Source organism: Stegodyphus dumicola, chromosome 3 (assembly GCF_044657685.1).
Source record: "Stegodyphus dumicola isolate Sdum_Otavi_A_Nest chromosome 3, ASM4465768v1".
NCBI classification, from domain to species: Eukaryota; Metazoa; Arthropoda; class Arachnida; order Araneae; family Eresidae; genus Stegodyphus; species Stegodyphus dumicola.
Genome location: NC_140770.1, coordinates 92699469 through 92726615, shown reverse-complemented (window position 1 = coordinate 92726615; position 27147 = coordinate 92699469). Strand labels below are relative to the sequence as shown.

The 27147-nt window shown below is 33.9% G+C and overlaps 1 protein-coding gene across 2 annotated transcripts in view; it reads left to right on the top strand.

Moving 5' to 3' along the window:
* Window positions 1-1981: 1981 nt before the first annotated feature.
* The window catches only part of LOC118190753 (lewis-type alpha-(1,3)-fucosyltransferase-like), a 35716-nt gene continuing 10550 nt past the window's right edge, over window positions 1982-27147 (top strand). The window contains exons 1-2 of one of the 2 annotated variants that reach the window (XM_035361534.2): window positions 1982-2173; window positions 11504-11675. The gene's annotated coding sequence lies outside the window, so the exon portion shown is untranslated. The remainder of the gene's footprint in view (window positions 2174-11503; window positions 11676-27147) is intronic. The other variant, XM_035361529.2, reaches the window with a different exon arrangement.

Here is a 27147-nt window from a genome sequence, read left to right as displayed (position 1 = left end):
ATTAACTTAAATTTTTTCATATTCCGCTCCCGGCAACAGTCAATTTTGCTATAATTGTGGAGTACTGGTAGTTCACCTGCTTTCGCCTTTCAGTAACTGAATAAGATAGGTACATAAGATTTTCATGTTTTCTCCATCTGGGTGGCATAAATATAAACATCTCTTCTACGAACGCGTCTCTTCTGCGGCAAGAGAGTTCTCAAACATTTTACCATAATTAACTGACCAGTCGTGATTTATACATATATCATGGTAACGTTCATGCATAACCCCTTTTTCCACTGAAATTGATTTCCTTCTTATTATACGTAATTTCATTTCGAATTTACTAACTAAGTAATAAAACAAACAATAATAATAAGGATGATAATAATAATAATAATATTTCTCTATATGTTACATTTTACATGGCAGTTGTCTTTAAAGGCTAGCTAAAATGGATTTAAATTCTCATTTTATAAAAATTAATAAAAAAATATTTCTAATTTCTTTATCTTGCAGAAGCTATTATTATTTTAAATTACCCATTACGATTTACAACTTTACTGTAACTTCTTCTGTTACGTTTTCTTACCAGAAATATAAATCAGTATTTAAGCTGAGAATTTTGGATTTTATGACAGAGCGCGTTTCTGCCTCTCGAGGCCACGTTATTAAGTTTTGCCAGCTCTGATAAGATTGTAATTCTTCGAATTTAGGTTAAAAATAACATGCCGAACAAATATTATTTTAGAAGTCAAACAACAAAAATTAGTGTTATATTTGCAAATATTACTCTGATTTTTTTTTTTTTTTTGTTTGATTTCACAAAAAAAAAAAAAAAAAAAAAAAAAAATGTAATTCTTCAGCTTTGCGTTATTGCTGAGGACATTTAATTGTTACTCTGGTGAGAATTTCTGAGTCAACTTAGAATTTAAACTAAATCGTACCATTTTTGACTTACTGGGCTTAGTTTAAATGTGAATTTGACTGTTACTTTAAGCTACATCGCCGCAAGTTGTAGTAGTTTTGTTAAGCGCAAGAAGTGCGTTTTATGTTCAAATTTTAATAAAAAGTTATTTTAACTTTTAAGTACCTGTCGTTAACTTCAAAAAGGCACTGCGATAATTCACTTCAAACCTGTTAGAAGTCTGATGTTAGTTTATGTTACCAAAACAAGTCAAACTGTGTAATATATATATATATATATATATATATATATATACAGGTAGACAGATATAAAGATTATGCAGTTTGATATATATATATATATATAAACAATATAATGCTCTCGAAATTTTATTCCTGAACTTTACAATTATTTTTTAATTCTGCGCAAACAAATTAAAATGACGAAATTTCAAAATTATAAAATGAAATAAAAAAATACAATTTTAGTCGAAATTCCAGTTGATCATTCATGAATTATACGAACCTCTATTAAACTATTTAACGAATACTGGGCATTGTTTTATCAATCCCATGAAGAAGGCCGGAATTTTATCTTATAATACACCATTATTTCTTGTTCGAAAACAATATACCATGTGTTATCATGATCATTGCCAAAAGCGAAATTCAAAGTCATTATATAAAAAGCAAAGAACGTTAATATAAATAACCCCGCTTATTAATAAAAGAATAAAGACTAATTGTAACTCTTAACATATCTTTTTATCTCTGTTTCACTTAGCTCTGTTTTTAAGGCGTTTTCAACTTTGGACAATGTTACTTTGATGACCTCACCAAATTTCTTTTTTTACTGGAAGGTTAGAGACAGAAATACTACTCTCATCATCACCTTCCACTGTAAGAAGATAGTGATCCAATTTTCGTAGGCTTCACATTCCTTATTTTTCTAACGCTCCAAGTGATTTCATCTTACTCACTGTGGAAGTAAACATAGATGTCGCGCCAATGGGGACAAATGCATCCACCTGATTCTCATTTTTTCTGTTCCGTGATTGGTAGTAAACAGCCATGGGCGGAAGAATGGTGGATTACGTCACGAGGAAAAACACAATTTTCGGTCATGGTCGAATTTTTGATCCATCCATGACTTTCGCACCTGAGTTTTTATTTATTTCTGAAGAATAAATGTGCTGATAAACATTCACCAAAATTTCGCCTTATTTTGAGTTTCGAAGTTATTGATTTACAGTGGAAAAGTTGAATTTATATGATGAAACTATTGGTAAGTATATTAATCCTTGATTACTTGGTATGCATTATTACTTTGTTTGAAAAATATGTAAAGCGATTTGTTTGGGGGATTTATCTTACATTTCAGATTTGGAATGGTAAGTGATTTTATAATATTACTGATATTTACGTATTTCTGAATTGCTTACATTTACTAATTGTAGAAGTTTTGAATTATGCAAATGAATTGTTTATTATATATTTGGAATATGTATTTTGTAATTCAGAAATATTTCGTACTTTATAATATTCACGTGCTTGTTTATAATCTTTTCCAAGAAAATATATTATGAGATTCGTAAAATATTTATTGCCAAAACTAAATTTAAATCTTAGTGTTTTGAACATGCATGTATTTTTAACGCTCTATTTAAGAAGTAAAATAGCAGTCAACTTACGGATGTCCAACTCACAGAAAAATCTTATAGAATATTACTACAGAATTTCTTCAGCAGGAGATTTTAAATTGTTCTGCATCTAAATTTTTCATGTCGCTGAAAATATATCTAGGCTGTATTAAAACAGAAAATTGAATGACGTGTTAGCAAAGAATAGCGAAACTAAATATGGTTATGTCGCATGGATTGTATACTATTGCCTTAGACCAGGGGTAGTCAAACTTTTTATACGTACTGTCCACTATGTAGGGACTAATATATCCTTACAGCCCACGGACTTCGCAGTAACTTAATTTAGCACAACTGCAAAGTAATTTTTTGAGTGAAGTTTAGTTGAAAAATATGTAGCTCAATTTATACATTTATTTATACTTTGCATATATTTATAATAGTCAGAAAATCTATTAAAATAGTGGAAACTGCTTAAATTGAGAAAATGAAAATTAAATGCAAAAATTTTAATTAAGTATTCCTGAGATCCTTGTGGCTGATGGTTAATATATTTGATGTCTGGTTCAATTTTCGTATGGAGCAAAGAAAGATCTACTCTTTCGGAAATATTCAAATTGTTTCCTTCGGAATAATTTAAACCCCTTTTTTACTGGATCAGTTGCTCCAGAATTTCGTGTAAACGAGCGAGTATCCTTTAGAAAGTCCTCCACGTCCCTCCCCTTACGCAGATAGCCCAGTGTGCTTTGCCATAATAAACGAAATCAACCGAACCAAACTCTACAGAATTCTTAATAATTTCTACAAGTTTTTTACCATTAGTAATTAATCATGGACATAGGTAGGGAAAGGTATTAAAATAAGGTGTATAAAATCAAAAAAAAAAAAAAAAAAAAAGCTTGAAAATCTGCAAGACTGTCTTGCAGATTTCTTTGTTCCTGATGAAGAGAGACCTGTATTTGCTTGCCCTCAAAATCGATTGAATGTTTGATTAAATCTATTCCAAAGACAAAGTTATTGCTTTGCTAATTCTTTGTTTGACTTGTGTTTCTCTTCTGTTTCAAAAGAAACTGTGTAAATATATAGAAAGTGATATAGCCGGATAAACACTAAAAAAACACTAAAAAACTAAAACACTAAAACAATGTACAGAAGTAAGCTTTCACGTGTGTATATATGCATACATCCATGTATGTGTAAGTGTGTTTTGATATTCCTTGATCTTCATCATCGGACAAAGACTTCTACCGCCCACCATGAAAGCTTAAATCGCCCACTAACGAGTGGTAGAGGCCAGGTTGACTAACTCTGCCTTAGAAGATGGATCAGCAGTATTTATCTGCGTTGGGCGAAAACTGGAAACCAATATACTTCACTGACCGAAAAATCAAATAATTTTTATTCATTGAATTAGAATTTAATATTTTCGACATAGGTTTAGGATTTTTGAAAATTTGTTTTACTTTTTAGTGGAAATACTTTTAATATATATATATATACTGAAAGTATCAAATATATATATGTAAATATATGAAGGAAAATATTATACTAGAACTAGAATTATACTAGAAATTCAATTAAAAACATGAATATTAAAATATTTTTGACAGTACTTTAATTAGATTTTTAAATTAGTATTTTCTAAATCTCTGTTGCTTTAAAGCTTTTAATACAAATATAATATATAAATATAATAAAATTCTAATTAAAATACTGACTAAAAACATTTTTAATACCCATTGTTTTAATTGAATTTCTGTTCCTTGGAGATGGTATATGAAAAGTTTTTTAATTATAAATTATTGATTTATTACTTTGCAGTTTTAACGCCGCAGGTCATTGGCTTTTTAATTTACACATTACTTATATACAGGGTTTCCCGTAAATGTTGCGGCAAACTGCTAGGGAAGTTAGGGCACATCATAAGTATTAAGAATTGCATAGAAAACCATGCCCAGAAACGTCACTGCACGCCACCAAGAGGTGCTGTGCAAGAGATTGCTAGTGGAGAGTGAGGATTGTCTCATTCGAACGGTAGGCACCATACGAAGAGCATGAATCGCTATACGAACGGAGAGCTTGCAGACATGAACTTAGTGTATGGAACAACTGAGGATAATGGACGGAACGCTGCACGCATTTATCTAGAACGCTTACCCTACAGACATCAACCACATCACAGTTTGTTTGAACATCTGCATCAAAATTTGTGCGACTACGGGCCATTAAGAAGTTGCAGGACAAGTGAGGGCAGGCTACGATCGACTCGCTAGGTCGTTAGGGAAGAAAGTGTGTTGGATACGGTGGAGAATAATCTAAGAACCAGCATACGTGCCATTGCCTCTTGATTAAGAATGTCTCGTTCCAGAGTCCAGCGTGTCTTGAACACCGAGTCTTTCAACGCCTTCCGTCTCCAAAGGGTTCAGTTACTGCTCCCCGATGACCATCCTGAACGTGTGCGTTTCGCACCGTGGTTTCTGCAAGAAAGTGTCCGTGATGTTAATTTCCCAGCTTATGTGTTGTTTACGGACGAGGCCACATTCGATAGGGATGGCGTATTTAATCACCACTGTGGTTTCTTTCCGTTGGTTGTGGTGGCAAAAGTATATGTCACATGTTGTGAAAAAATATGAATATAGTGGCAACTTACCCCAAGACAGGATCCGGGTCAATAGCCCGCCGTGACGAGAGAGTGACAAACACGTGAAAACAGATTTAATTCTTACTTTATTGAATACTACTAATGTTGAAGAGGTATTCTTTTTTTTTTTTTTTTTTGAATCCGTTGTGTCACATGGCGATATGAGGCTTCCTCACTACTTATTTTTCTAAGTGAATCAATGCTTCCACAGAGCCCTTCGAAAACGTGGTATATTGCAGCTCAATCACATGCAAGTGCTCTTCATAGAGATGCCGGGCGAAAAAGTCAAGCCCGGGAAGAAAGAGATCAGCTTAAATTTTGTAGCTAAAGATCAGAAAGAAAACATGCTTCCTTCATACACACAGGGAGACCAAGAAAGCTTGCACGATAAATTCCATAAGTTTGCATTTCACTGCACTATTACCGTCTTTTCCCACGCACTATCTCCATCTCGCACCTTCACAATCTCCTCTTTTCCAAGTGGACAAAATTACCGCTTTTTATAAAGTTCCACAGTTATACTCACAGTTAAGTTTTGCAGTTAATGAAAAAAAATCCAGCGTCAGAAGGCAACCAATCCCAAAATACCTTCAGCTACACAGGAAAACAGAGTGAAGTGGCTAGTTGTCTGATGCAATACTTTCCTCCGCTTACAACAGTTGTCTGATGAAATCCGTTCCTCAGCTTACAACACAAGTTGGTGAAAAAAAGGAAACTGTCACCAATGCAATCTGATGCAAACATCTAATTACTGCCATAACGTTGTAAATAATTAATTCAATGTGACCTCGTCACAACCACAATCAGCATTTGTGGGCTCAAGAAATCGCCCATGGTGTACGGCACCACTTGGCACAACTCTTCAAAGTTAATGTGTGGGCGAGTTTGGTCGGCGACTGCTTAATCGGACCGCACCTTTTACCATTCAGGTTCAATGCCGTGGATTACCTGATCTTTCTGGAGCAGGTTCTTCCCGGCTTGCTTGACGATATTCCACCAAATGTCACGCGCAACATGTGGTTCCAACATGGTGGAGCACATGCTCATTTTGGATTCGATGTTCGTAGCCATTTTGAACAGATCATTCCCGCATCAATGGATTAGGCGTGGTGGACCGGTTCCTTGGACCCCACCCTCACCGGATTTATCAATCCTTGATTTCTTTTGTGGGAAATCATCGAAAGTGTCGTGTGTCACGATCCTGTTGTGTCCGAAATGGATCTTGTGGCAAGAATTGCCTGCGCAGCTGCTTAATCAAAGAAACTCCCGATGTGTTTGAACATGTCCAGCAATCAATAGTCTGTCGGTTAACGCATGTTTTGGGGTCTGATGGTGCAAACTTCGAGCATCCGTTGTAACATTAAACCTGTCGTATGCCATTTATATTTATGTCCAATACATGTTTCAAATTAATCACTCTCTTGTTTTTTCCTTTCCCATCCTCTACCCCTACTACCACTTACCCCTGACATTTCCAAGCATGGGTTCGTATGCAACTCTTAATCCTTATGATGTGCCCTACCTTCCCCAAAAGTTTGTCGCAACATTTACGGGACAACCTGTATATGTTTTAAAAATTAAGCAGTTGGTTCAATTTAATTAATATGGGATACCTGTACTTCATTCTAACAAAATTGTAGTGCGCATAAGACGCTCGTCCGTATGTGAACCAAATATTGCGAATCCTGACTTGCTTTTCTCAATAATAATGTTATTTTGAATCCGGACATGTTTGCCTTGCCAGGTTTCTTCGCTACTCATCTATTACGCCACCGCTAAGCTCCAAATCACTCATTTTATATCATGACATTTCTAGTCGGACAGGATATTTGTGTACCTGCTGCCTAGAACTCCAATGGGTAAAATATCTGAAAGTTCATCGTTCTTAAAGTTAGATATCATCGAGGATCCAAATATGGTACTTACTCCATTTTGCCAATTCTTCAGAAAAAGTGCGTAGAACTAATTCCTAATGCAGTGCTTCCAAAATTTGTGCTTTCATTACAAAAATGGCGCAGCCGCTTTTTGACCCTAGGCGTGGAACTCCCAGTGCAGTTTATTTCCACATCGTTTAACGAATGGATATAAAATGAAAGAGTAAATTGTTCATCTAAACTCTCGATGCAGAGTATCCAGCCAATCTATCACCGTTTAAATAATGAATAAATGAAAAAGGAAACTATTCATCTGAATTCGCAGTCAGGCAAAGGTCGCTGTAACATTGAAATATAGTGTGTCAACAAGTATGGAAATGATTTACAGCGTCATCAAAAGTGGTATTGAGGTGTGATTAATTTCTTCGGTTCTAAATTTATTATTCAAAGTTGTTTCCATCCAGAAAATTAAGTGCCGATATTCCGAAAATGCGTTTTGATGTTACGTGATAAAAGTTTTTCTCCAACAGCATCATTATAAATAACTTGCTCAATACTAAAAGTGCGGTGTTTTCTTATAAAATGATTTTCATTCGATGAATATAAAAAACAAATGTGGCACTGCTTTAGCAAAAAATCAAAATGGATGGACGCTCTAAGCTTCAAGTATATACGCAACTAGTATTTCTACGCATTTACGTCTCAGTGTTCTTATTTCAGTGCCTCTAAAAGTGTTCTGTCATTACATTCTTCGGCCAGTTCTAATTAGGAAGAAATCTACATGGGTTTGTTATTTTGTGTTCACAGTGAATCATGGGAAAAGTCCTGTTTCACCGAAAATTTCAATGCAAGTTTGTGCCGCATTTATAATTAAATCTTTCATCTACGTCTCAGTTTCATTATATATATATCATAATAAAAATTTGATTGGCACAAACATTCGATTTTATGAGAATGAAATGCACGTGAAATAAAGAAGCATGTAATCATTTGTATTTTATTATATTTATTCAATTATTGAAGATATATGGAATATAATAAAGATTACAGTTTAATCTTCGCGTTTAGAGCCTATCCTTTAATTTATTTGAAGTAACAAATTCGTTACATTCTACCATTCCGAGCTGGAGGAAGTCCACCAGCGATCAAAGGATAATATCGCTGAATCTTGGTAGTTTGGTAGTCAGGTTCAAATACGGGTGACCGAGCTGGCTATGCGGGAGTTTTCATGGTATTTTATTCTTCATGTTTAACTTGAATAAGAGTCAGCTTCCCTTAAAAAGTCTTTCCATGAAGTTGTCTCTTCCTTCAGTAGATAGGCCTTGAACACTTTGTTGTTGTTGCCTTGTCCATATTACATGGAACAATGGTTGCCGTATTAAATATTCTTAAAGGATCAGAAATATCTTATGAAATATAACTACAAAGCAAATATGTTACTGAATTAAAAATGAGGTTAGGAAATCACGTAAAAAAGTAAAAATTAAAAGTTTATTTCAATTATAATACCTGCAGTATTATTATAGATTATGATTTGAAACACCATCAATGCTTAGAATGTAGAGTACAGTCTTTTGGTATATGATACATAGTACGCATTTCTCCTCATAGAAAATCAGCGAATGTGTGCTTTGCCATAATACAAATAATCAAATTAAATCCAATCAAGACTTGAGGTTGTGAAAAGAAAAATCCTTACTTATATACCTACTGAAGCAAGCAAAGATCTTGCTCAAAGTAAAGAAATATTAAATCTTAAAATTTACTCTAGTTTTGCAGGACAGATGTCTCCATTTTTAGAAAATATGAATCAAGTCACTTCTCTTCAAAAATTAAAAATATTCTATTAAATACTTAAGAAGCGGTGGGGACTAGAGTCAGATTCTTTTGAAATACATCCTTTGTCAGAAAAGTTCCAGGACAAAAGTCGTAAAAAATAGAAAATCGCATTTATCAAGTAATGATCCTAGCTGCTATCAAAGTAGTCCTTTGGTTACCTATACACAACTGCCAACGTTTCTGTAGGTCTTGTAAGCAAACAGAGAAATCAGAGGCGTAGCTAGGGTTTTCAGCGCCCGGGGACAATTGAAGAATTTCCGCCTCTTTCTGTGTGCCAAGAATGGAAAACATTTCATTTTAAAATTTCTTAACATCAAATTTGCGCCCCCTGGATGGTGCGCCCGGGGACAGATGTCCCCCCTTGCCCCACCCTAGCTACGCCACTGAGAGAAATCTTTAATTGCGATGCTTGCAATCTCATTTGTCACAGTCCGTTGGATGTCTGCAATAATCTTGATGAAGCTTTCCTTTTAGTCACCTTTTCACCCACGGAAACAAGAAAAAATCACAATAATCTTTGACACAAATGTAAAATCGCACTTGGCTCTATCCAATAGTTCAGCAGGAAACCTTTGTCTTTCCTCTTTCTGTCCATCTGTTAGTGAATGAGAGACGATTCTTGCATTAAGTTTCTGTTTCCCTAAATCTGCGCGTAAAATCTTGTGACACACATCACAATTCAAATTCAGTTCTACTAATATCGTACGCAAAGTCACATGACTGTCTTCTTGCAATAACTGCCGTACACATCCACGTTTATATCGGTATGTGCTATAGACTGGGATCGTCTTGCACTCAATCTTTGTCTTCACGAAACCTTTTACGCCACTCGAAAACACGACTTTTTGAAAATGCCTTGCCTGCATATGCTTGCTTAATCATGTTCCACGTTTCAGTAGGTGTTTTTCCGAACTTAACGCAGAACTTAATGTTCACTCTTTGCCTCATAATCAGCACCATTGCGACAACAATCCGAACAATGTGTTGCCAAACGCAGCCCTGCCACTTAGTAAGTTTGCGCGAAAACATGGCCAAGGTCATGTCAGTAAAAATACATATCAGGTAACATAAAAACAACATTTGTTCCTTTTTAGTACTGCAAGCTCAGAAGTAAAAAGAAAATTGTCCTGGAACTTTTCTGACAAAGGATGTACGTAAAACTTTATATTAAAGGCAATTTTTCCTAATATTAAAATTCAAACTGACATGTTGCTGCGCTATTTTTAATGCTATTTCGCTTTCCTCATTGAAGGTCAATTGTAAAGTGTGTTTGGCAATTAAAAAAATCCCTCGCGACTTATTAATTGTTCATTAAAATTTTTTTTGGATTGTGTAACAGGAAAATTTGCTTCTGCTTAGTAAAACATTTTATCAATGCCTTTATATAGATCATACATTTTTGACATATCTACAGTTTTAATTTACCACTAGTTTTTGTGTCATTTGATTTTAGATCATCAGTTTATCCTTTTGATCAGTATTATATGATGATTAAGCATTAAGAATATGATGTATTATTGTTGAGCTTTTTTAAGATGACGGCTTTTTTTTTGGGGGGGGATAAAGAGCGCTGTTTGGGTCGGATGCAACAACATAGTGAAATTTAGGATGCCCTGAAAGAGTATTCCTCATTCTCTTTCAGAAAAATAATTGAAAATGTAAATACTTGGCCGTGTGGGCAATTTAGTGTCAGTGTGTGTCGCATAATATTTCTTTCGGCTATTGGTCAGCCGTAGTCTCCTGAGCCTGGCTTCCTGTATATACGACCTCTGTCTCATCCATTGATCCCAATACTTTCTGACAGCAAAGTCAGAACGGCCTAAGTGGCAGGCTATTCACCGACTTGACCGCTTGCCTTCTGTTCATCCCAATGACTCTTTCGCTCTCAGTCTCTAACAGCTGATCATATTGTCTTTGCAATATGATATCAGAGTACGGTGTAACTGCATCTTAAGCGGAAAAGTGTTCCTCTACAACAATTTTAAAACAGGCAAGATGGCTCTGCGTGCTCTTTCTTCTCCAGTGGAGAACAAAGTTCAGTGCTCTTTGGCGGCAATATACAATGCATAATCATGTAATTTGCATATACGCCGGCACGGACTTTCATGCCCAGTTTCATTACGATCAGACAATAACTTGTTGGTGCACAAATTCTTATGACTACGTAATAACACTTACTATAACTGTTTCAGACTACGTAATAGCAAGTTAATCACTCACTGATTAATAATTACTTTAAACCACATTACGCAGTCATTAATTAACATTACATTAAGCTAAGAACCATTGTACAGTCACTAATCAATAGCTATTTTAGACCAAATATCTACATGTTACTTAATAGTCCAACAGAGTAAGATCTTATTAGTAATTTTAGGTCAACTGGTAACCTCCGTTTTTAAATGTTGACTTATAAAAAATAAAATCAAAAACATGTACTTATTTGGCCCTTTAATAGAAATCGATAATTTGATGTATTTTAAATTGTCGTCACCACTATATGTTATTAATAAAGTATGCAGTTATGAAAATTAAGTATTTGCGCAATTAAATCCTTTATTGTTCATAACAACTAAACCTGCATTCATTCGAATTTTTCAATGCATATTTTTTCCCCATAGATTCTTTGTATAAGCCTTAGATTTAAATGATTCATCTTACAGTCATGGTGAATTATTGACAAGAGGTTGATAAGTGGAGCAGATTTCTTAAATAACTTTGTGATCTCATCTGCTTGGTTAACAATGCAATAAAACGAAAACACGTGCTTTGACTGCAGAATGTTTGTAACTGGTAAGGCATAAAAGTTAAAAAATCTTTTAATAGATTTCTTATTTATTTGTTTATTTGCTGTATGATGTTTTCTTTTGTGCTGTTTCAATCTCAGAGCGAGCTTTTAAATATCACTGCGTATAATTTGGATTATAATACGAGGAAACTACGATATATGAATCTTATACTATAAAGTATTTCTCCCACTTTCCTTTCGTGGTGTAGTGGCTCTGCATGCTGGACCGGTATTCCAGAGGTCCGTGGTTCGATTCCCGGCGAAAGCGGTTGCTAATTTTTTTTTTTCTCTCCGACTTCCAAAAATCCTAATGTCTCTACAGTGGCGCCCGAACTAAAAGGGTGTTGGATGAGGATATTCCCCTAAAAACCCCAGTCGCCCTTTAAAAGGGGGAGTATATAAGGTATTTCTCCCGCCTTCCTAGCGTGCGTTCGTGGTGTAGTGGTCAGCACACTGTAACAACTATATTTCAGAAGTCCGTGGTTCGATTCCCGGCGAAGGCGATTGCTAATTTTTCAATTCTCCTGCTTCCAGAAAAAAAAAAAAAAAAAAAAAAAAACCCTAATGTCTCTACAATACATGCAACTTCTAACCTAAAAAGGAAACAAAAAAGGTTTAGTACATTCAAAGATATGCTTTACGGAACTTTTAACTGGTGCCTTTGGATCCCAAATATCCAAGAATTTCGCAAAGTTTCGCAAGGACTTTTCAAAGTAATTGGGTTTATTACTTCACCATTTTATTATGAAAACTATTATAAAATGGTAATGCTATTTCTTATTATCATGTGAGCTGTCATTTATGTCAGCTGTTAGCATTTCTCTTTCATTTGACAATAATAAATTTAATGAAATATTTGCATCTTCATCAAATGAAGTTTTCTCGCTTCGGCTATGATTCTCTAATTACTGTTTATGTTGTAAGCAGAAGTAAGGTAACGGCTATTAAAAAATTTCGAAGTATAAATTTGTACCTTCGTTGTTGTCGAATACACCGTTCTGCTATAAATACACACTGTGTCTATCTAATGTGCTTTATTAAAGCAACCATCGGTGGCAGATATATATTTTCAATTACCAGTAATTCTATATAATTACAATAATTCCAGTGAAAAGTTAAGTTTTCGGGATTTTTACAATACTGGTTTCTTTAACCCTCTGACCGTCACGGGTTTCGCTAAGAAAGCCCAAATTTCCGCAAACTGCCATGAGAAAGAAGTTTTTTTTTTTTTTTTTTTTTAATAATTTTAATTTCAAAAGACTCTTAGTACTTTTTTTTTTACTTGCGTGTTTTGCCCTTTGGCACTACAACAAAGGGCGGGATGCCCCCTGCAGGTCTTTTATAAGGAAAACTGGTCGTATCCATGTTCCACATGCGGCCGAGCGGTAAAGTTGCTGAACACTGGTAGTTCGGTCCGAGGTTCGAATCCCGCGAACGGGCTGGCTTCATGGGCGTTTTCGTAGTTTTCCTCATGTGTAACGTGTATATGAGCCAGTTTTTCTTAGAAAGTCCTCCACGAAGGCATCCCTCCCTTTAGGCAGATAGCCCTAGTGTGCTTTGCCATAATCACACACACACCATGTTACACATAGGGGAAATCATGAAAACGCTCATGCAATCAGCCCGTTCGCCGAGACTCGAACCCGAACTACCAGTGTTCAGCGGCTTTTACCGCTCGGCCGCTGGCGGACCCTCTTAATACTTTAAAACTGGATTTATACACTTTTAATATATTTCCTTAATTTATTGAACATATTTCAAAATGCATTTATTTTACATTTTTACAGACATCACAAAAAATGTTCTAGGCCGTATATACGCGGCCTTGCCGGCCAGAGGGTTTTAAATAGGAAAAGACTGGAACATGCATATTTGTACACCAACGGTAGTGAAAATAAAGGCCAGGTACAGACTTTTGTGGACACGGAGTATAACTCTTTGGTTTATATTTGCTATGGTTAATAGATGTCCAGGATTAGCCAAGCAAGCTTGTATTTGTAACTTTCTCAAGCACTGGAAAAAATTCCTAATTTTTACATAAGTGGTTATAGAAACTGAGAAAGAAAAGTTATTTATAGTTGGATTCACAAAATCATGTGGATGATTTTGCAAAGACTAGAAGACATTTCCTGTTAAAATTGGGTAAATTTTGGGATCTTGAAAACTTGATTAGTGATTTCGTAAAATGCAATGACAATTTTGGTCAGGACGCTTTTCGAATTGTGTGTTTTCTGTACCGATTTCAACATCTGTGTTTACCCGAATTAATGATCTAAAGTGCTCAAAAATCTACCTGACATTCTTTATTTTACTAAATATGGCAACAAAAAATACAGTTGCTATGAAAAGTTAAATATAATTTTTAAAATTTTTCTTATTATGTAAGCTAATGTCACGTAAACTGCACATTGAGCAATGTAAAATTCTCACATATATAAAAGTACTAAATCAAAGAGAACAATAATATTTCTTCTTACTTTAAATCGTAAGTCGCTACTAATTACCTAAAATACACTGTAATAGAAACTGTGTTTGCTTACGTTTTTTGAAGTAACTGACTTCAGATGTACATTAATTAAAAATTATTCGAACTTTAATATAGCTCAAACAAGGTAGGACACTTTCTTAATATCCGTTATGCGTCCTTGATTATCTTTTTAAAACATAACAGTAATACGTAGTTATTTTGATAATATCATTTTGTAACCTAAGATATGTATAAATGGTTCAAACGTAAAGCTGGGAAGACATAAATCCTAATGATGATAGCATATCTGGCATGTTAATAGTTAAAGAGATAAGCGTTGCAGAAAACATTCAAATATTCTGCAAAATCATACTTTAGTATTAACTGATTATCCGAGTTTCAGTTACCCACAGTTAAATTCAGGCAAAATAAATTTTTAATTAAAATAATATATCGTTTTTATTGCATTCCGGCCTTTTCTGATAATTCCTCATTCATGTGTTCCTTGATTGTGAATCCCTAGAGGAAATCAATCAGCATTGTTCAGTTCTTCTGGTAACTGGAGGCCTTAATATCGCTGCCTTCTCAAGGGCAAAGGAAATTTTACGAAACTAGCTTAAGACCCTCAAATAAAGGCCTCAACTTTTTAAGTCTCTTAATGGCCTCCTGGCCATATTCATTGTGTTTCAAAATGTTTACATGTAACGAAATCTCTAACAATTATCCCGAAATAAGACTTATAAGCATCGCAAATCTTTTCATTTGCTTTCATTAATTATTATTATTATTATTATTATTGCTACTCTTATCTTCATAAATTTACCTCGGACGTTGCAAACTGAGTCAGCCTGGTGCTGGTAGCCTCAAAACCGCATTTTGTTCACAAAAATTTGTTATACATATCTCATAAGCTGTTCATAAGACATACACTAACAGAAACGGGAAGTAAATCAAATATAACTGTGTATAGTCCTGCCTTTTCTTCAGCTCAGAACTATCAGATGCTAGTGTTGCTGAAGCAGCGCGGAATTAAAGAATAAAAATTTGGAAAAGTCGTTCTACTTATGGCAAAAGCAGAATTTAAAAATTGAAATGAATTTTTCCCATACTTACTAAAAATAAGATATTGGAAAATAACACAATAAAAATCATGTTATACAATGCAAGAATCCCAGACATACAAGATTCAAACAGTGAATGAAATAAATATTTTAACAATTCAAATAGATTTTATTGTTTTTAGTTAGTGTTAAACTCCTATTTGTTACAGATAAAGATTTGAAAACGTGCGTACATTGTCCCCAATCGAGGATGAATAAAGATAATTATTAAAAATGTACAGTGTCTCAAAAAAGTGATGGGACACTTGTGCTTTACAAAAGGAAACTGCAATAAAATAAATTTAAAAAACATGTAAAATTTTTTGTCGGTGTGTTTCATACTTAAATTTAGTAACAATTATTACATAACATACATTTTCTCAAAATATTAATTTAATAAAAATACAATTGTTTAGAACGGAGCAGAAAATGGCTCACTTAAGTGATGGGACACTACGTATTATGCAACAAAAATCGTCTGAAGTAAGCAATAAAAATATCTTTTGGGGTATTTATTTTTACTCAAAAGCAATTGCCAATAATTTATAAAATCGTCTGCAGTATTTCTCTCCAGTTTGTTTTGGAATTTTTGTGTTTTTTAGCTCTGTGCAGCCATGAATGCTAAACGAAAAGAAACTTTGCCTGGAATTCGAAAATTAGTTATTAATTTGCATATTGAACGTGGAAAATCTATTAGAGAAACTACTGAAACAGTTAACTTCAGTCATTCAACAGTTTTCAATATCATTAAACGATATAAAAAGAATCATATGATTCAGGATAAAAGAAGACCTGGCCGACCATCAAAGCTATCCAATGGAATAAAGCGAATTATCGTTCGAAATATTTAAAAAAAATCCAAGAATGAGTGCTCCTAAAGTTGCTGCTGATTTACAAGCATTATATGGAGTAATAGTTAATTCTGAGACTATTAGAAGAGTAATTCGATCTACTGGATATCACGGTAAAGCAGTCAGGAAAAAATTCTTCGTAAGTGAAAAGAATAGAAAACTCAGACTGGCTTTCGCAAAATCCAACATAAGAATTATGATTACCGGAATGAAGTTATATTTGCTGATGAGAGTAAATTTAATATATTTGGTTCTGACGGTAGAATCTTGGTGTGGAGAAAACCCAGGGAAGAATTTCGCAAACAGAACTTGGTACCAACAGTAAAACATGGTGGAGGAGGAGTTATGGTATTGGGGTGTATGTCGTCCGCTGGAGTTGGTAATCTTGTTTTTATTGACAGTATAATGGATGAGTACAAGTATATTGACATTTTAAATCAAAATTTGAAATCTTCAGCACGAAAATTGAACCTTCATAACGATTTTAAATTCTACCAGGACAATGACCCCAAGCACAGTGCTTTGAACGTTAGACTCTGGCTGCTGTATAACTGTCCTGAAATAATAAAAACACCCCCACAATCTCCACAATTAAATCCCATAGAGAATATTTGGCAAGAATTGGAATCAAGAATTCGCAAACACACCTTTTCTTCAAAACAACAATTAAAATCGGTGCTTCAAGAAGAATGGGGTAAAATCACTCCAGAAATCACAAAAAAATTAGTCGAATTCATCCCAAGAAGATTAAATCATGTTTTAAAAGTAAAAGGAAATCCAACAAAATATTAAAACCTTTTAAAAAGTAAAATTTTTGGATAAATATTTGATGGAAAAGTAAGTGTCCCATCACTTAAGTGAGCCATTTTCTGCTCCGTTCTAAACAATTGTATTTTTATTAAATTAATATTTTAATATTTTGAGAAAATATATGTTATGTAATAATTGTTACTAAATTTAAGTATGAAACACACCCACAAAAAATTTTACATGTTTTTTAAATTTATTTTATTGCAGTTTCCTTTTGTAAAGCACAAGTGTCCCATCACTTTTTTGAGACACTGTACGTTACTCATCAGCCGAAAAAAGTATATAATTTAGAAAGTTATTTTACCTGTATTTCTTAATAATACATTGCAATAAATATTCTTTTATTCTGTAATAGATAAAATATTCTTTATAACATACCATATCTCATAACATGCTGATTTCTGGAAAAAAAAAAAAAAAAAAAAAAAAAAAAAACTTTTTCATCTGCGTTATAGTTAAAATTGAACAGTGATAATGAAATTTTGTAGTAATATGCAAACTGAGAAACTCTTCATATATATTTCTTTCTTCTTTTTCTTTTCCCACTTATTTAAAAATTTCATTCAAAAGCTATATGATTTTTAACATTCTCATATTTTCTTCTTATACTATTTATACAGTGTCTCACAAAAGTGTTCTCACACTTTAAGAATTTGCAGAAAAAGCGCTGTAACCCGGAATTGAATTCGAATATAAAGCCCAATATTTTTTCATATCATCTCCATGTGATTTTAAATAAAACCAAACTTTTAAATTTTTTATACTGACTTGTGTTCTTTTTCTAAAATTGAAAATGTAAGGAGGCATAGGTAAAATACGCCACAAAAATGATTGTACACCGAAACATTTTCGTAAAATTTCATAAATAAAATTATCGTCTACCACTTTTCTTTATTTTTTGCATTTTGGTGACGTTTAAACAATCGTTTGACTTTATGTTCTGTAATTATTAAAATATTTTCATTGCAAAATATCAATTTTTATTAATGAATAGAGCAATATTTCACTGAAACTCGTAAGCGTACGAACACTTTTGTGACCTACTATATTCGAAAAGGAATGCAGAAACGAACAGCAAAATTTTTTAACTGAAATTCTTTTTGATCTGAATTTTATTTTTCTTCAACGTCTTGATTCGGTAATAATAGATATTATGTTTATTTAATAATTCAAAATTTTGAATTGAACTTTTATTAAAAAGGAAACTTTTTCCTAATCCTAATTTCGGAATGTCAACATTTTTTTAATTGCATTAAATAGGGACTAGCAGTTAGAATATAAAGGTAAACCAAATTAAAATTTTTGTTACCGTTGCCAACAACTACTTTTCTAATCATATTTCATTTCGATTGTTTACATAAGCATTTGTAAAACAATGCTTCTACATTTCCACGCTGTTTCTCACCGTTCTTGAGTTTCTCTTTACTATGCTGTACGCCTTTTCTTACGGAAGCCACCTACTAGGAAACCGGTTTTAGCCAGGTGTTTGGAGGTAGCTATGCATGGTTTGCGAAATAGTAAAAAAAGAAATCGCGTTTTCAAAAGGCTCGTGCTTTCTATTAATATTTTGGCAACACCTGCTGTCACCGTTCATTATGTTTTTAATTTTTTTTAATACCTATTTTTAAGTAACTTCATCACGCATGAGCATTAAATGGTAAAAGAGTCTAATAACATGTTATTAAGGTTTTGGTGAAAGAAATAACTTATTTCAGATTTCGTGTCTGGCATTTGAAGCTTGTTTATTTCAATAATAAAACATGGATAAGATTCCTTTTTTACTCTCCATTTAACTAAAAGTGGAAGTAACTAAACATTTTTTTTTTTCAAAGTAATGAACAGAAATCGAAGCATAAAGGTAAAATTTATAGTTGGTAAAATATTTTTCAAATAATCTCTAATGCTTTAAAAAAACAGAATGTCCTGTTGTCAACGCAACCAGTCTGCAACAACAAAAACATTATTTTTAATATATTCAAAATATGCTCATAACTATTATCACGAAGCAATTGTAAAGGTAATGAGAATTTTGTTTTCACATACTCTGAGGTCAAATAATATTGAGAAGGTAGTTTCTTATTAATATAAAGAATTTTCAAGATTCTTACAAATGTAAAAGAGAAAATAATTATTTAATATTTACTGGATAACTGATGTTGGGGAACTATCATCACCAGTTTTGTTTTTATCGAAAAGCTAAATTAAATTACTTAATACATAAAAATATTATGTATGATTTACTATATATATCATACACATTTTTTATATTTATAAATAATTGTATATGTAAGGTAAAGAATAAATAAAATTAAATTAAAACTTTAATTTACAATAACCCCTTAAGTCATTTTTAATTTGGTTATCCCATTTTCTATCCTAAAAGTAGTCTCATGCTTAAAATATTTCCCTCTGAAATGCGTCATTTCAAAATTAATTCGTGTCTTATACTCTTTACATAATACTCGCGACGCATATACTTAACATGAAGTAGACAGTTTTTAAGCCAATAAGGATAAATTTTGCAAGCCAAAATCTTAATTAACCAATAGAAATACATTGGAAATATAACATCATTGACATTCAGACTGTAATCTTAGCCTTTCTCTCTTGGTTTTCTGTTCTGCTGGAATGTTTTCCTCCGCTTCTGTATTTTACTTCAGGTAAGTTATAAGAACAAGAAAAAGACAAATGTAACTTTTAATGAATGGGCGTGTTTTGTGCTAAGCTCTGAATTTTAAATTCAAGACTGTTTTATGAAGAATAAAAATGTCTCCAATCGGACAATAAATAAATATGTAATTTACTGCAATTACATATTTGTGCAACAGCTACATCTAAATCATCCCCATTAAAATTTTTTAAAATTTTTATTAAATATACAAATGCCATGCAATAAAAAAATTTTTAAATCTTTTAAAATGCCTTATAATCAAAGCTATATACAAATTTACAAAAGAGCAAAGTTCTAAACTTATAAATAACACAAAAATATACCGAAATAAGAATTCTACTGTGTAAAAATATACAAAGGAATAACAATAAAAAACTAATTCAGACGAATAAAAAGAATCAAGACGGATAATATCTTTCTCAAAAGGACAGCATAATCGGTCCTTGTCCGGCCGTTTTTCTGAAACTGACACTAGATGAATTTAAACCAACGGACCTAGTTAAACATTTTATGAAGCTGTTTATTATTTCTTTTCCTTCAAATTTCTTATTTTTGGTATGTTCTGCTAGTAATAAACAATTTTAATAAATCTAAAAAATAACAGATTTTATTTATTAAATTTCTTAACATTGAAGCTTTAAAAAAAATTATAAAAAAATAAAAAGTCTGATGTGAACAGAATTATTCTAACTTAATGGGCTATAAATTAGAATTCGACTTTTTTTTTTTTTTTTTTTTAAATTTTATGTTTTGTGACGAAATTGCGTCATTTTGAGACATAATGGGCTATAGGAAAGCGAGATTTAATAAAGCCCATTATTTACACACTCCATTTTCACATCGTCATGAAACGTAAGCACAAAGTCATCTCTCAAGACAAGTTGGAAATAACATCAAAAATTGCAAAATTTGAAAATAAATATCCCGATCAATTTTTGTCGTACCGGAATCAAACTTCTTTAATTGGAGGGATATGACTACGACAAGCGATTGCGAACAAAAAAGCCGGGTAAGGATTTCTAAGCCGGGCAAGGGGGTGGGTATATACATTCTTGGTAAAAAAATAAGCAACAAAGGCAAGATACGGGATAAAACATAAATGCTATTTAATGGATATGCGTGAAATTGATTCAAAAGGTTGGTGTGGCTTACTAGGCCATATAGTCGACAATAAAGCAAAGACATGCATCGCGAAAGAACAAATGGGTGGAAAGAGTGTTCAATGGAAACATCAAACTAATAACGTGTATGATACCCTCCATCTGGAATGCATGCTGTTTAACAATGGCGAGACAAGCTGGCAATAGCGTTATTAATCGCTTGTTGTGCGGTAGTAGCGTCCATTACTGTGATAATACATATGGAACTTGTGGAGGGTGCCTGGCGGCACACTGCGACCTGCTATTTGTCGTCCCAATATGTCCCACACATGCTCTATGGGATTCAGGTTCGGTGATCTAGCAGGCTATGGCAGGTATGGAATGGCTTCACTTTCCAAATAATTCCACAGCACTCGAATTCTATGTAGGCGGGCGCTATAAATATCGCGTCGGTACCCATTGCAGCGATAAAAGGACGCATGAGAGGATATACAATTTCGTCGCAATGGACAGCTGTGACGGAAACACCAGCAATCACATCTATGTGGCCGTTCGTTGCTATCCCAGACCATACAAGTAAGCCCCTTTCTCTGTAATAGTCTGTTTCGACGATGTTTGGAACACAATAGTCTCTGATTCTCGCCTGTCATTGCCTTTCGGGAATTGTTCTAAATGTTAAATCGAGACTCATTCTTAAAGAGTACGTGGTCCTACTGCTCTAGTGTCCAACTGTGATGTTCGCAGGCTCAATTCAACCGTGTTCTGACATGAGATGGGGACAAAGAAACATAAACCACAGGACGTCAGGCGTACAGTCCACCTTCATGCAGTCGACGCGATACGGTTTTGAAAGATATGAACTGTTCTGCAGCAGCAGAGAGATGTGACACCAGCTGTCATGCTGTTAAGTGGTTTACGACATCTTGCACATAACAACAAGAAGCGATTGTCTCCGTTGGGGTAATCCTCCGGCGTCCAGACCCACGTCTTCTATAGGGATTTTGATCCTTTTGGTAACGATTCCACAGTCTATTGCACAGTCATGATTCCACAGTCATGATTTTTTTTCTTCAACGAAAAGTTGGTTAATTTTTTATTAGGATAATTAATATTTGTTTTAAGGGATATAGCTTATTTCATTGTAGTTTTTTTTCTCTTGAAAATATAGATAAAATATCATTAATTATACTTTGCTTTTCAGAATTTTTTGCTCATTTCACTGTCTTTAAGATATTGAAAAGTTTTGAGTGATTTTTTTAGGAAACAAAGTTCTTAACCTCCTTTATACCATTTGAGTTCTTAAGATTTTGCAAAGGGAAGTTGGTTAATTTATTTATTAGGATATTAATATTTGTATTAATGGATATTGCTTATTTCATCGTAATTTTGTTATACGTAATAACTTTTTTTATGAAGTTATTCTGCAGAGTAAAATTCTAAGCAGTTTTTAAATTTAACGTTTGGTGTTCCCTTCAGCCATTTTTCCGGTACATTTAAAAGCCAGACGAAGGCTGGCAGCGAAGCTGCTAGTTGGCAATAAAAAGGTAGGTGCCAGATACATGTTATAGTAGTCCCATAGTCAAATTCCAACGATCTACGGCTAATCGCTTTTCAGTTATGTGAGATACATACATTCATATATGCACATTCAGCTCTCTCGCAACAGCGGATAGTTTCCCTCAAGCTTGCAACATTCCGACAGGTCATTGTGACTCCACACGTCCTTCCATCATTGTGAAAATGGTGTCTTCGGCTCATGCTTTCCGCTTTGGCTGTCTTGGATTACACGGAACTATCGCTGCTTCCGAAATAAAGCATAGATCCGGCAAGCCCTTTTCTAAGGCGTTGTGGTGGGACTCCGAGATTACATTTCATGCTAATTTTGGTTGTCTATTTGCATTTGGCGATGCAACCTCTACCTCATAAAATGTAAAATGTATGTTTCAATTCCCCTTTTTACAGTCGCACCTTTTAACGTTTTCTGTATATTTTTTGAGCAAGAGTGTGATATATATACTTTTGGTTTTGCCAATCTCTACACATAATAAAAGAAAGAGTCTTGTGTGTCAGTGTGTCTTTCGTTTGCGCTGTGCGTAAGCTAATAGACCCACGGCTACGAAATTTGGTACATAGGTGCATCTAGACAAGAGCCAGTGCACTTCGAAGCGGTTTTTTTTCGAAATTCGAATTCGAATTTTTTTTTATTTTATGTTTTGTGACGAAATTGCGTCATTTTGAGACATAATGGGCTATAGGAAAGCGAGATTTAATATAGCCCATTATTTACACACTCCATTTTCGCATCGTCATGAAACGTAAGCACTTAGCTATTTTACGAACTTAAAATAAATTTTGTGTTTCAATAAATCGATTCAATACGAATTTATTTAACAAAGTGAGCTTAACACCAAGTTTATTTTAAAAAAATTACAGTTTTTTTTTAAATTTTTTTATTTATGGACACGTTAAACTTTCATCCTTGCGACTGCTTTTACAAAAAGAATTTTGGAAGAATGATAATATAATATTTTGTATTTAAAAAAAAAAAATTTAAATGAAGCTTCCGAGTACACTTCTTACAACTCACAGCTTTAAAAATGTGATTTTGGCAACAATTTTCCTTTCTTATTGTTGTTGATAGATTTTTGATAAAATCGCATCATTTTGAATAGTTTCATTCTTTTAGAAATATGGGTTTGGCAACAATTTTTCATCGTATTTCTTATGTCACTGTTTTTAAGAGATTGGTATATTTCATTGTCATTTTTTTATATATATAATACATTTTTATTGATTTTTTTTTTTGATAAAGTTGTTCTGCGGAGTAAATTTCTGCGCGGAATTTTTTGTTTTTTGAGTTTCTTTCATGTTATTTTTCGCTTATTTCACTATTTGTAAGATATTGAAAAGTTTTGCATGATTTTTTTTCTTCAACGGAAAGTTGGTTAATTTTTTATTAGGATAATTAATATTTGTTTTAAGGGATATAGCTTATTTCATTGTAGTTTTTTTCCTCTTGAAAATATAGATAAAATATCATTAATTATACTTTGCTTTTCAGAATTTTTTGCTTATTTCACTGTCTTTAAGATATTGAAAAGTTTTGAGTGATTTTTTTAGGAAACAAAGTTCTTAACCTCCTTTGTACCATTTGAGTTCTTAAGATTTTGCAAAGGGAAGTTGGTTAATTTATTTATTAGGATATTAATATTTGTATTAAGGGATATTGCTTATTTCATCGTAATTTTGTTATACGTAATAACTTTTTTTATGAAGTTATTCTGCAAAGTAAAATTCTAAGCAGTTTTTAAATTTAACGTTTGGTGTTCCCTTCAGCCATTTTTCCGGTACATTTAAAAGCCAGACGAAGGCTAGCAGCTAGCTGCTAGTTGGCAATAAAAAGGTAGGTGCCAGATACATGTTATAGTAGTCAAAATAGTCAAATTATATAGTCAAAATTCCAACGATCAACGGCTAATCGCTTTTCAGTTATGTGAGATACATACATTCATATATACACAAGTACATACATACGTACAGACGTCGCGAAAATGTCTCTTTTGAGTCCATCTTATAACCCGTTTCGGGGAAAAAATCTTTTATTATACCTGTGAGTAGAGAAATCACGCAAAAAACTCTTTAAAATGTATTCGGGAGAGACCAAAACTGATATGTCTTTGAAATATGCTAGCCGAAATTTTTGCGCAATTACATTACTTCCTTTACTTCGTACAATGAAGTAAAAATAAAAATTTGAAAGGGTTTCCCCAAAAAAGCTGTTTTAAAGTATAGTTTAGTTTATTTGTAGATGAACCGTGGGGGATAACCGCATAAAAGGGTCGGGTAACTATGAGAAATTAAAAAAGATAAAGGCTTTTGCATCTGCGTTTGCAGTTAAAATAACAGAAAATTATAGAAAAAATAAGGCTTAATGCATTTGACAATGCAACCAAATTAATAGATTTCGTTAATTAAGCCACCGCATGCTTTTATTATTTGCGATATAAAACAGTAAATGAACTCTGTGAATAGACTTATTTAATCTACTATTCTTTTAATTTGTATGATGAATTAATTGTCTCGTTTTAGTGTATTAAATAAAACAATAAATTATGTTAAAAAACAATAATATTAAAAAAACAATATGTTATAAAAACTTCATTTTTGTGTATTTAATTTTTTTTTTTTTAGTCTCAATTACACGTTATAAATAATCACATTTTTACTCATTACTAAAACACAAGCAAGAAATTATAAGAAAATTATGAAAAAGAAAAAAATAAAAGAACATGATATACAGAATGAAGAAATCGCTTTGAACATTGAGCTTCGGAAATTGGATGGTACAACAGCATTGCTTCAGCAAGTATTATACTTTAAGGTCAAATAAAAAAATCTGATGCGGGCACCACATGATTTACTTGGACGGATTACTAAAGTATACGCTTTTCTTCTTCTTCTTCTTCTTCTTTTTTTTTTTTTTTTAACTTATTTCCACGAATTTCGTTAGAGATAGATTTCTCATTGCGCAGGCGAACCTCCACATTTATTCAACATCAAGTCTGTTCACTGCGACCGCTCAACGAGAGAGTGAGATTGACCACTACAACCGGTTTTTTCCTTCTTCTGCTGCTAGACTCCGAAGGTGCAGGACGTGCTTCTGTCCGTCCTCACCGCGGACGATGCGTGTCTGAAATTTGTTCTTTTTCGTGCCTTTCTGACGACCATCTCCATATAGTTTGAAGAGAATGCATTTTGAATAGAAATCGGTACTGAAGATTCAACTAAATTTATCTAAATGCTGACTTCTGCAGTAAATTAATGATGTTCTACGACTTGAGATATCTTCGAAAGGAATTCATGTGCACGTGTTGCATCTTGGTGCGAGAATTTGCCTTGTGTTTCTACAAAAATATATTGGAATAACCAGTCAACTCAATTTCCTTCGTTATAAAAATTGAATATTGTTATCATGTAACTTTGTTTAACGAAGATGTACTGAGATTTACTTAGATTGCAATATTACGCATTTCTTGCAAGAAAGGTTAGGACTCAAAAAATGGTAGGACTAACATGTACTGCAGTTGCTTTACCGCTGTCTATTATCTTCTGTCTGGTGATGTTTTCTTGATTTATACTAGTAGTAATTTAAAATTTCACGATGTCAAGATATAATAAATTTCTCGTAATTCACATTATTTGAAGTGTCATCCTTTGGGGGTAAGTTACTTCAATTCCATATTTCTTTTATATCACACACTTCTATCATCACATTTGGCACATCATTATTATTACACTCATTCAATGAATTCAGTTATCACTTCGCGGCAAGGCAAAATACACTGATGGCCACCCAAATTGCAACATCAAGAAAGACAAGAGATATCACAACAAAATTTATTTAGTAGATAACATGTTGACCAAGTATCAAATGATTGAATTTATAGACTTCTGTGAAGTGGGGTTCCTTCCAGAATCAGTACCCAGAGTAGTCGACATTGTTGGAGATCACCACTACCACACGCCTCGGCATTGATTCAACGAGACTTTGGATGTGTTCTTGGGGTACAGCAGAGCAAGCAGCTTCCACACGTTGACAAAGTTGATTTGGTGTGGCAGCTTTGTATGTAATCTGCGTCAATCGTTCAGCAACCATGGACCACATGTTTTCTATCGGCGAAAGATCCGGAGAGCCGGCCAGGGAAGCAATTCAATCTGGAGATTGACGAAGAACCCTTGGACAATGCGTGCCACGTGTGGGCACGCATTATCCTGTTGAAATATGGCTGTGGACAAGCCCTGAAGGTAAGGAAAGATAACTGGCTCCAATACCTCGGAGATGTAGCGCTGGCTGTTTAAAGTACCGGCAACGCGTATTAGAGGAGTGCGAAAGTGATATCCAATATCGCCCCATACCATAATACCCGGTGCAGGACCATTGTGGCGGTGCATAACGCAGCTGTTCAGCATCCTCTCTCCACGGTGTCTCCAGACTCGAATCCGACCATCGTGGTGTTGCAGACAGAAGCGTGACTCGTCAGTAAAGACAATTACATTCTGCCGTCCACATCCTTCTTTCATCGCACCTTTGGCGGCGGAGACGTCTGTGGTTCTGCGTCAAGGGTAGACGAAGCAATGGACGTCTTGCGAACAGACCACTCTGCTGTAAACGGCGTCGAATGGTACGCGCAGGCATTGGATGAGACGTTACAGACTGAATGTGCTGTGCTATGGGTTCGTGATGTGACTGAGCGATCCGTCACTGCCATGCTCACTATGTTCCTGTCATCACGTGAAGTGGTGCACTGAGGTGGATGCGATCGAACACGTTGGTCCGTCGTACCCTCCTGCATCCAACGTCACATATCCGCATTATAGTTGTTTGTCTTCGTCCAACACGACTACCGATTACCCTGAAAGATAATCCACACTCTGTCCTTACATACAGATGTCACACAAAAACATTGTTAAATTGCAT